We start from the raw sequence: 11865 nt of genomic DNA, 5'->3' as shown, positions 1-11865 counted from the left end.
TCCAATTCATCTTAATTCCTGTCAAAACAAGGAAAAACAATAATAAAACGTATCCAACTCTCTTACTTCCACAACTTAAAGCAAAAGCATGATTTCAAGCTAGTTTCTAAGTCATAAAGGGTGTTTTTGATGTCAAAATTAAGTATAAAAATAATGGTTTTTCAATCGTTATCAACTCATCAATTAATTTTTCTTCCTCTTCATTGAAGTGTTCACAAGCATCAATAAGAGTTTTTTCTAACGGAGAAGAACAACGTACCATCTTCTCTTGCACCATACAAACTTCATCAAGCATATCAAATTGGAAACATGCTTTATCATCTTTAGGGTGTGTCATGGCTTTGAATACATCAAAATTCACTTCTTCATCTTGAACTCTTACTTTAAGTTTGCCATTCTCCACATCAATTAAAACTCTAGCAATCTTCATAAATGGTCTCCCTAAGATGAGAGGCACATCTCCATTCTCCTCCATATCCATTATGACAAAATCCACTGGGAATACAAATTTGTCTAACTTCACCAGCACATCTTCAACCACCCCGTACAGGTATTTAAGAGACCTGTCCGCCAATTGGAGTGCCATTCTAGTAGGTTTGAGTTCCAAACCTTCAATTCTTTTGAACATAGCGAGCGACATTAAATTAATGCTAGCTCCCAAATCAATTAATGCTCTTCCAACTTCCAACTCTCCTATGGTACACGGAATGGTGAAGCTTCCTGGATCTTTAAACTTAGGAGGTAATAATTTTTGTATGATTGCACTGCAATTACCTTGCACTTCAATGGTCTCATTTTCAATGTATTTTTGTTTCTTTGTGAGGAGCTCCTTCAAAAACTTTTCATACGAACGCATTTTTTGCAATGCTTCAGAGAAAGGTATGGTAATCTCCAGTTTTTTAAAAATCTCCATGAACAGCTCCAGCTGTTTTTCTTTCTCCTTCCTTGAATAAATCTTTGGATAAGGAAGTGGTTTGTCAAAATCTCTTTCTTTTTTTCTCTCACCTACCTCTTCTTTCTCTCTTTCTTTTTCTCTCTCATCTACCTCTTCTCTCTTTTTTTCTTTCTCAACCCTCTCTTTCCACTCAAGTGTTTCTTTCCACTCTCATTTTCATTCTATTTTCTCTCTATTTTTCTTTCCTCTAACACTTTGCCACTTCTTGTAACAATAGTTTTACACTCTTCTCTCAAATTACTTTTCGCATTCTTCTCACAACCCTCCATCTTGTTGACCAATTGCCCAATGTGCATCTTCATACTGTTAAATCTGCCTCTACATTCTTACAATAAGAAACACTCATTTTCATGAATTGCTGGAAAGTCTCCTCAAGCTTTGTGGTTTTCTCAATTGGAGTAGGTTGTTGCTGCCACTGTTTCTGCTACCTTTGAACCATTGAAATATTATATATCTCTTATGGTAATAAACAAAGCTTCTTTGTCACTTCTTCCAACTGTTAAGTTATGATTTTATTTTGAGCAAGCAAGGCATCTTGAGATTGCAATTGTAAGACTCCCTTCTATTGAATTTAAGTTCCTCTTTCACTATGCATCTAGTTGTCATTAGTATCCATATTTTCTATCAATTCAAAAGCTTCCTCTAGAGTCTTGCATTTAATATTACCTCCAGCTGAGGCATCTATCATCAACTTGGTTTGTAAACCAAGACCTCCAAGGAAAATAATGACTACTGTTGCTTTGTCAAAGCCATGAGTGGGCGTCTTTCTCAACAAGCTCTTGTATCTATCCCATGCTTGACCTAGCGTCTCCTCCATGCCTTGTCTAAAAGAAGAAATTTCTTGCTTCCCTTTGTTGACTTTGGATTGTGGGAAGTACTTGTTAAGATACTTTGAAACCACGACTTCCCATTCAGTAAAGTTATCCTTCGGGAAAGAATTCAACCATAGCTTTGCATTGCCTCCCAATGAGAAAGGAAACAAGCTTAGCTTTATTGCTTCATCTGGCACACCATTGATCTTCACAGTGTTGCAAATCTCATTGAATGTGGTTAGATGCTCATATGGACTTTCATGTGATAACCCATTAAATTGGTTGCTCTTCACCATATCAACGCCGGTTTCACCTCAATGTTTGCAGCATTGACCCTCGGCCTAGCAATGCTATTAAAGTGATGGGGGTCAACAACACTGGTGTAATCCGCCAGAGAACGTCTACCATTGTTCTCTTCGACCATCTCTTCAGTACTTTGGTTAGATCTTTGTGGTGAGGGTTGTAGAAGTGTCTCCGGAGAAGGAAATAATTCTCTAGATGTTTAGATTCTCCTTCTCCGTCTACTCTCGTCCAATACTTCAAGAAGAGGTTCCGAAATTTTCTTGCTCCTAGTTCGAATTGTATCCTGCATACACAAGAAAACAGGACCCTAGAAACAATTGTTAGCACAAAAAGATAGAAAAGATAAACTAAAAAGATAACAAGATAAAAAGATAAACAAGATAAAAAGATAAAAAGATAAAAACAAAAAGATAAAAAGATAAAAAGATAAAAAGATAAACAAAAAGATAAAAAGATAAAACAAAAGATAAAAAGATAAAAAAATCAAGACAAAGCTAATCAATAATCACACAAATAGAATAGTTAAACCACGAGTCCCCGGCAACAGTTCCAAAAACTTGTTAACACTCGACAAGTGTACTGAATCGTATCAAGTAATATAAAATGGTAAGACAAAGTATCATTTCCCAAAGGACTCACGGCCTAGACAGTTATGTGATTTCTTGGTCTTACCATTTATTATTACTTTGGGAAACGATACTTGGTCATACCATTTATTATTACTTGATACGATTCGGTTACACTTGCCGATGGTTAACAAGTTTTTGGCGTCGTTGTCGGGGACTCGTGGTTTAACTATTCTATTTGTGTGATTATTAATTAACTTGGACTTGATTTTTATTTTTTATTTTATCTTTTTATTTTATCTTTTTGTTCTTTTTATCTTTTTAGTTTATCTTTTCTATCTTTTTGTGCTAACAATTGTTTATAGGGTTTTGTGTTCTTGTGTATGCAGGATACAATTAGGACTAGCAACAAGAAAACTTTGGAACCTCTTCTTGAAGGATTGGACGAAAGTAGAAGGAGAAGGAGGATCCGAACTTCCAGAGAACTATTTCCTTCTCAGGAAACACATTTACAACCCTCACCACAAAGATCTATCCAAAGTACTGAAGAGATGGCTGTAGAGAACAACGGTAGACGTACTCTAGCGGATTACACCACTATTGTTGGCCCTCATCACTTTAATAGCATTGCTAGGCCGAGGGTAAATGCTGCAAACATGGAGGTGAAACCAACGTTGATACAATTGGTTAAGAGCAACCAATTTAATGGGCTATCACATGAAAGTCCATATGAGCATCTCACCACATTCAACGAGATTTGTAACACTCTAAAGATCAATGGTGTGCCAGATGAAGCAATAAAGCTTAGTTTGTTTCCTTTCGCATTGGGAGGCAATGCCAAGTTATGGTTGAATTCTTTTCCAAAGGAAAGCTTTACTGAATGGGAAGCCGTGGTTTCAAAGTTCTTAAACAAGTACTTCCCACAATCTAAAATCAACAAAGGGAAGCAAGAAATTTCTTCTTTTAGACAAGGCATGGAGGAGACGTTAGGTCAAGCCTGGGATAAATACATGAGCTTGTTGAGAAAGATGCCCACTCATGGCTTTGATGAAGCAACTGTAGTCATTGTTTTCCTTGGAGGTCTTGGTTCACAAACCAAGTTGATGCTAGATGCCTCAGCTGGAGGTAATATTAAATGCAAGACTCCAGAGGAAGCCACTGAATTGATTGACAACATGGCTACTAATGATAATGGGATGCATAATGAAAGAGGAGCTTCAATTCAACAGAAGGGGGTTCTACAATTGTAATCTCAAGACGCCTTGCTTGCACAGAACAAAATGATAACTCAACAGTTGGAGAATTTGACAAAGACACTTGCTCAGTTGCCAAAGGAGTTAAAGAATGTTGCACAGGTTCAACAAAAATTTTGTGAACTGTGTGGTGGTGACCATATCAATGGTCAATGCGCTTTTCCAATGGAGGCTTTAGAAGATGTCAATTTCATGGCAATCAGTTTCCATACCGCCAAGGGAACTACAACCAAGGGTGGAAACCACACCCAAGCATGGGTCAAGGTCAGAAATGACAAGCTGGACAAGCAGGACAGTTTAATAGACCATAGGAACAACCATCAATATGGCAACAAGTATCTGCATTAAATGAGAAATCATCAAAGGTTGAAGAAACTCTTCAACAATTTATTCAGGTGACCATCTCCAATCCTAAAAGCACTGAAGCTGCAATTAGAAATTTAGAGATACAGATGGGCCAAATGGCTAAGGATTTGAAGGATATGCCTAATAAGTGTTTTGGGGCTAATACTGAGGTTAACCCTAGGGAAGAGTGTAAAGCTATTGTAAGTGTAGATGACAAGAGGGTGGATGAGAAATAGAGTGTTGAGTTGAAAAAAAAAGTGGAGAGAAAAGAAGATATAATAGGTGAGGATGAGAAAAGAGAGAATGAAAAGAAGAGGGGAGCGAAAAAAATTGAGAAAAGTAATAAAATTCTTCCTTATCCTAAGGGGAGTGAAAAGATTGAAAAAGAGAGATAATATGGACGCTTTAAAGATATCTTTAAGCAATTGGACATTACAATACCTTTGAATGAAACATTGCAACAAATTCCAGCTTATGCAAAACACATGAAGCAAGTCTCCACAAAGAAGAGATATTTAGATGAAAAGGGAGATTGTAGTGCTATTGAGAAGAAGCCACTTCCTCCAAAAGTGAAAGATCTAGGAAGTTTTACTATTCATTGCGTCATAGGGAAGGAGAAAGTAAGGAAAGCCCTAATTGATTTAGGATCAAGCATTAATTTGATGCCTTTATCTCTGCTTGAAAGGATTGGTGATCTTGAAGTCAAACTAACAAAGGTGACTTTGTTAATGGCGAATGGATCTTCCAAGAAACCTTATGGTGTGGCGGAAGATGTGATGGTTTGCATAGACAAACTAAAATTCCTGGTAGATTTTGTGGTGATGGAGATGAAGGAGGATGAGAAGGTCTCAATCATTCTTGGAAGACCGTTTATGAAAACGACAAAGGTAATAATCAATGTGGATGATGGGATGATAGTGCTTCAAGACCGAGGAGAAAAGGTGATCTTTAATGTCATCAAAGAGGAGCAGCAGATTCAAGAGAAGGAGGCTAGTCATAAAGCTGCATGTATGGATGCACCCGTGACTAGTTCAAAAGCTGCAAAGCCAGTCTTCAAAGGTAAATGTTGTTTCTTGTCACAGGTTAGGGAAGAAGAAAAAGATGGCAAAGGAAGGAAGGTGCATGATGACTTGATCCAGGCACAACTCAAACTTGGTACACCAGTAAGATTCAAGAACAAGTTGTGGGTTGTGAAAGACTATAAAGAGAATGGAGTGTTAGAAATTGAAGCTCCATATTCAAGGAGAGTCAAAAAGGTGGACCGGAAGCAGTTGATGAGTTGGTGTGATGAAAGAAAAAGGAACACCAATAGTGAAGATGGAGCATGAGCATATTGGGTCAAGCTAGTGACGTTAAAAGAGCGCTTAATGGGAGGCATCCTAGTGATTTGAGAACATTAATTTCTATGATTTTGGTTATGTAATTTTATAAACTTTGGGACATTGATTTATGTTGTTTGAGATTTCATGGTATAGCATCTAGTGATGGATACTAGGTGGTTGAGTATCTACTGAAGGATATCAGGTTTGTTTACACCTACTGATGGGTGTGGGTAAGAAAGATTTGCACTTACTGAAGGGTGCTGGAGGATTTTGGGTCAGGCTCGTGACGTTAAACAAGCGCTACCTGGGAGGCAACCCAGTTGATTCACTTTATTTGTGTTTGTTTGTTTTGATTCTGCTTTAGATGCATGATAGGGATGAAATGTATGAGTGATGTGAAAACATAAATGCATGAGGTGAGTGAGAGGCATGAGTATAAGACACCTAGGGCAAGCTAGGAAGAAGGAGAGGAGGTGCCGCAAATGCCGCTCAGCGAAAATTTCCGCTGAGCGCCAACACTGCAGAGTTGGGTGGACTGGTTTGGTTCAATTGGGCTCAGCGGGAATGGCCCATTTGGGTAATTTTATACCTAGGGTGCGGCTTTGCTTCTATTTTCATATCTCACTCTTCCCACACACTCTTAAGCACTCTCCAAAGAGTTCTTCTCACTTTTCCCTTCTTCCCCCATCACAAAACCTCTCTTCCACTCACTTTTGCACCAAGTTTTAATTCAAGTTTGGCATTTGGTGAGAGCATTGTTGTTGGGGGTTGACTTCTTCACATTCCTAGAGCATTTTTCACTCATTTAGCATCTCCACCCAAGTAAGTACAAGCATTATTTTTCCATTCTAGGTTTTTGAAAGCATGAATTGGTATGAACATGGTTGTCTAAGCATGATTCTTGAGGAATTTTGATTTTTATGCATGATTAGATGAATTAACTGTTGTTTGGAACGATTAAACTGCTGGATTTGGGTCTGGAACAAGGAAGAACACATGTGGGTGGAGATTAGGAGCATTTAAACAAGATTGTGAAAAATCTGTAGAATTGTCGCTCAGCGGAAATTTCCCCTGAGCGCAATTCTAACAAAATGTTTTTTCTTACTTCTTTTGGCTGCTGACTTGCTGTATAAGTTGCGCTGAGGGGTTTTGATTGCCCTCAACGGTGATAGGACTGATCTTAAGGTGTTGTTTGTGGTTTTCTAATGCTTAACAATATGCCTTGTGGTTTTGTGAATTGTGTTTGATGTAGGGATGACCTCTTCATCGGGCAAGAGAATCAAGACTATAGGATCCAAGAGGAAGGATAAGGAGCCAGAACGCTCCTATGCCAACAAGTTCCTATCTTGCAAGCATGAGCGCCACTTTAAAATTGTCCAAGATAGGAGGCTACTGATGGAAAGGAAGGCTGGACTAATACCTGACTTTGCTCCACAGTTTGGGGAGCAACTGAAGAACAGGAACTAGGGGAGGCTAGCCACTAACCCTGCACCAGCTAACATAGCAGTGGTGAAAGAATTTTCACCAACGCAAGAAGGTTCAGTGATCATCCTGCTGAGGATTATTTGAGCTATGTTAGAGGACACGCCATTCGGTATGACCCTGATTCCATTAATAGATTTTTAAATACTGAATGGGTTGGTGAACATGTCAATTTGCGCTCAATATGGAAGAAGGAGCAGACTTTGGGGATGTGGAAAGTGTGCTATGTGTGTCTGGTGGACACTTTAAGAGAAACAAGAATGGTGTTGTAGTGACCATCAGGAGAGTTGATCTAAATCCTCTAGCAAAGTATTGGATGGCATTTTCTCATGCTAACATCCACATGTCTCAGACATAACTGTCAGCAGGGCATTTCTCTTGTACTGTGTGCTTAGAGGGATAGCATTAACATTGGCCAAGTCATAGCTAATGAGATACAGGTGTGTGCCAACACTATGAATAATAAAGCACCTCTGGAGCATCCCTATCTGATTACACACTTATGTGAGCTAGCTGGGGTGAATATCTCTGCTCCACCATTTGAGAGGCCTAGGAAAGCTATTGATGAGGCCTATTACAGACAGTATAGTGGAGGTGATGAGGCAGCTCAGCCAGTACCACCACGCTGTCCTCGTAGAGGAAGAGGAGCCCCATAGGGCCACGCATCTGCAGAGACTCCAGAGGCAGAGCCATTTCAGATGAAGGACATGTATATGTCTCTTATAGATGCTAGGATGCAGTCCATCCACAGAGGGCAAGTGGCCACAGCAGAGATGATTATTGGGATGTATGATACACCCCCAGCACATAGGTGGACCATGGATGAGTTTCATAATGTGGTGGCATGGCCAGAGGAGCAAGCTCAGGACAGTAGAGCTTGAGCAGCTGAAGCTTCAACTATGGATGATGAAGATGCTTTTGAAGATGCTGAGGATGATGAAGAGGAGGAAGACACAGATGACAACATGGGTTAATGAGTGATGGACAAATTTATGATCACCAAAATATGATGTCACAAACTTGTTTTACAATCGGCAAGTATGACCGAATCGTTTCAAGTAATAAACTTGGTAAGACCAAGTATCGTTCTCCCAAAGGACTCACGACCTAGTTTAGTTATGTGATTTGTTGATTAGCTAAGACTTAAGAACAAAATAAGTGGAGTTTAATATGCAAAAGACGAAAATAAACATGTATGCATGAGGTTGATCAATGGCTAAAACAAAAGACAAGCACTTTCAATGAAATATATTGATGAATATGTTGTTGGGGGTCAATTTCATCTTATCCACTCTCATATATTTTAGGAATTCAACATTCAAGTCATCATTGTTAATGCCACTCTCTAAATTACCTTTCAAGAAGGCTTCTCCCTAATTACGAGTTCATACAATTCCTAGCATTCCTAATAATTAGTTTTTTTAGCACAGGAGCTTAAGGCAACCAATATACTATTGGGAGTAATTCCCCAGATCTAGACTTCCCCGTACGTTCCGTATCGACAAAATCAATAATCATGCATTGAATGAGTTAAACAAAGCAAGCATTAGGCAAAGAGGAAAAACCCTAACTAATGATGAAGGAAAGCATAAATCTTAGATTAAGATGCAAGCACAAATTCCATATATGAGAGCTTCAAAAGATTACATTGATTCCCCAACAAACATACAAGGTTTAGTTCACCATATTCATGGTGAACCTAGATGAACAATAATGAAAGAATGAAAGATAAAACCCTAGAAAGGTGAAGAGGTAGCCTGAGCATCCAAGATCCTCCTTCAAAGGGGTGGAAGAGAGAGTGTTTGCTTTGTTTCTGCCAAAGATACCAACCCTAAGACATCTAGGTCTTTAAATAGGACATAAAAATAATAGAAAACGGGTCCAGGCCCAAACAGATCATAAAATCGCATAAAACTGGCCCAAAACTCGTCTGGTTGACTTTTTTCGTATTCTGGTTGACTGGTTGACTTTTCTGGTTGACTGGTTGACTTTTCTGGTTTTTGATTGACTTTTTTGATTCCATCTCTCTCCTTTTTCACTTCTTTCACTAAATTCACCTTAAAACCTGCACAAAAACACTGAAATCAAGCATAAACCTGTCCAGCTCTCTTATTTATGAAAATATGGATAAAAACATGATTTCAAGCTAGTTTCTAAGTGTAAAGGTTGCTTTTTGTGTCAATTTTAAGCATGAAAATAACAGTTTTTCAACTGTTATCACAACCCCAAACTTAGAACTTTGCTTGTCCTCAAGCAAACAAGATGTAACTCAATCTTCAACCAATTCATATGGTGGTTCACTCATTCAAAAATCCTCTTTTTCAAGATAAGTAACAACTTCACTCAAACTTATGACCAAGAGTTCAATCAAGATGTGCACATGCTTTAGTGTTCACAAAGTCATTTAAATTCCAACAAATGCTATTTTTCATGAATGATCAATCAATTAAGCATGGATGTTCATGTGCTTATGAAATATTTCCTCACTAGGTAAAGTGTTTCACTCAACATACAAGTGTATAAGAGGTAAAGTGTTTCACTCATTCACTCCACTATCACAATGTTACATGAATCAACTTTGCCTTTCATTTTACCACAATCAAAAACATTCACAAGCATGCATCATCACAAGGACTTTTCAATGGCTTATAATGTGGCTGGGCTAACAAGAAAATTGGTTTTTCTAGATCACAAAATCCTTGAGTTAAGAGAATCATAACAACACAATTATTCTTATTCTTCCCAACTTGCCTTTGCATTTGCATTGAGCTTTGCTTCTTTTTCTTTTCTTTTCTTTTTCTTTTTTTTCTTTGCATATTCTTACTTTTTAGCTCTTAGCTCAATGCTTTTCCTTTTTCATGTTTTCCGAACAACCCCAAACTTGAACATTTATCAATACCACACAAGATCTTCTACTTAACTCAAGGTAAAGATTTTCAATCAAGGGTTTTCAGTGTATGTTCAAGGCTAAGGGTTCAAAGGATAGAACACAAAGTGTTCTCTTTTAGTGGGCTAATTTTATGAATTTGGCCAATAAAAAGGGTTCCAACAAACAGCCTTGATCATATGATGCAAAACAAGCAATTGATTCAATCATAGAAAACCTGGGCAAAGTCATTCATGCTTTCAAAGTAATAACATTCAATCATACCAAAAACTCTAGAGCTCAAAACCTCACATATAAGCTCATTCACATTTGACATACACATTCTGCTTAATTTCACAATCACAATCATGATATCCTGCATTTGTTCACAAAGCTTATAAATCACCTGTATAAGCATTTTAATGTGCACATCTATCTCAACATCAATCAATCACTAATCATCATCAAGCATTACTTATCACACAATCACAATTAATAGCAAATCATCATAACAAACCAGGTTTTCAATAGAGTACATCAAACCCTAATCTAAAACAAAAAATAAATAAGTTTAGAAAACTTAAACCAACAAAAGCATAAGCATATGATAGCATTCATCCGTAAATGCTATCTCAACTCCTCATCAATCTGAGTTGTCCTCTGTATCTTCCTCTTGTTGGATCTTCTAGTCTTGATTCTTTTTGCCCGATGAGGAGGCCATCCCTGCATCAAACATAATTCACAAAACCAAAAGATACATTGTTAAGCATTAGTAAACCACAATGAAGAAATCAGCCCCTTCAATGATGCTTTCTCCCAACCCCAAACTTAGATGGAAAACTAGTGAGCAAGTGAGTGGAAGGGAGATTTTCTAAAAAGGGATGAGGGAAAAGTTGTAGAGAACCTTTGTAAAAGTGTTTAGGAGTGTGTGTGCAGAGAAGAATCTGGAAATAGAGGCCAAAGCGTGACTTAGGGTATAAAAATACCCTAATGGGCTCGGGTTCCGCTAAGGGGCAACCTAAGCCCCTTTTACGATACCACCGCTCAGCGGCACTTTCGTGTTGTGTTTTTCTTCTTCCTAGCTTACCCTAGGTGCCTTCTACTCATGCCCCTCACTTGCTCCCTGCAATTAATTTATCAGATCACTCAAACATTCAATCCCTATCATGCAACTAAAGCAGAATCAAAACAAACAATACAGATAAAATCAATCAACTGGGTTGCCTCCCAGGTAGCGCTTGTTTAACGTCACGAGCCTAACCCAAAATCCTCCAGCACCCTTCAGTAGATGCAAATCTTTCTTACCAACACCCATTAGTAGGTGTATACAAACATAGTATCCTTCAGTAGATACTCTTCCGCCTAACATCCATCAGTAGATGTAAACCCTGTAACAAACTTATAACCAAAACAAAAATATCCAAAGGTTCAAAATTACATCACCAAACCAAAAATTAAAAGTTCTTAAATCACTGGGTTGCCTCCCAGCAAGCGCTCTTTTAACGTCACTAGATTGACCCAATAAAGCTCATGTTCCATCTTCTTTTTCTTCTTTCTACTGAACTTCAGAAATTTGATCAAACCAGGAACCTGTTGCAGTGTATCAATCATAGGAACTTTAATCTCCAATTTCTTGAAGATTTCCATAAAGCACTTAAATTTCTTTTCCTTCCTATGATACTTCTTTGGATGAGGAAGAGGTTTTTCATATGATTCTTTCTTTTTTTCTCTCGTCCTCTTTTTCTTTTCTCTCACTTTCTTTTTTTCTTTTCTTTTTCTACTCACTTTCTCAATCTTCACACAAATTTTCTCTTCTTCTTTCTCTTCTCTCTCTTTTCTCTCTTCTCTCTCTTCTTTTTCCAACTCAACTTTTTCAACATTTACACTCACTAGCACTTCACACTCTTCCCTGGGGTTAACCTTAGTATTAGCCCCAAAATTTTTGTCAGGCCTTTCTTCCA

The 11865-nt window shown here is 38.0% G+C and overlaps 1 pseudogene; it reads left to right on the top strand.

Annotated features, from left to right (window-relative positions):
* Positions 1-3292: 3292 nt before the first annotated feature.
* Positions 3293-4470, top strand: LOC148190655 (uncharacterized; annotated as a pseudogene).
* The last annotated feature ends 7395 nt before the right edge of the window (positions 4471-11865 follow it).

Source organism: Vigna umbellata, unplaced genomic scaffold (genome assembly GCF_029865625.1).
Source record: "Vigna umbellata cultivar VRB3 unplaced genomic scaffold, Vumbellata_1.0 scaffold_505, whole genome shotgun sequence".
In the NCBI taxonomy this organism is placed as follows: Eukaryota; Viridiplantae; Streptophyta; class Magnoliopsida; order Fabales; family Fabaceae; genus Vigna; species Vigna umbellata.
The sequence above is the reverse complement of the archived record's forward strand: the minus strand, read 5'-3'. Positions and strand labels throughout refer to the sequence as shown.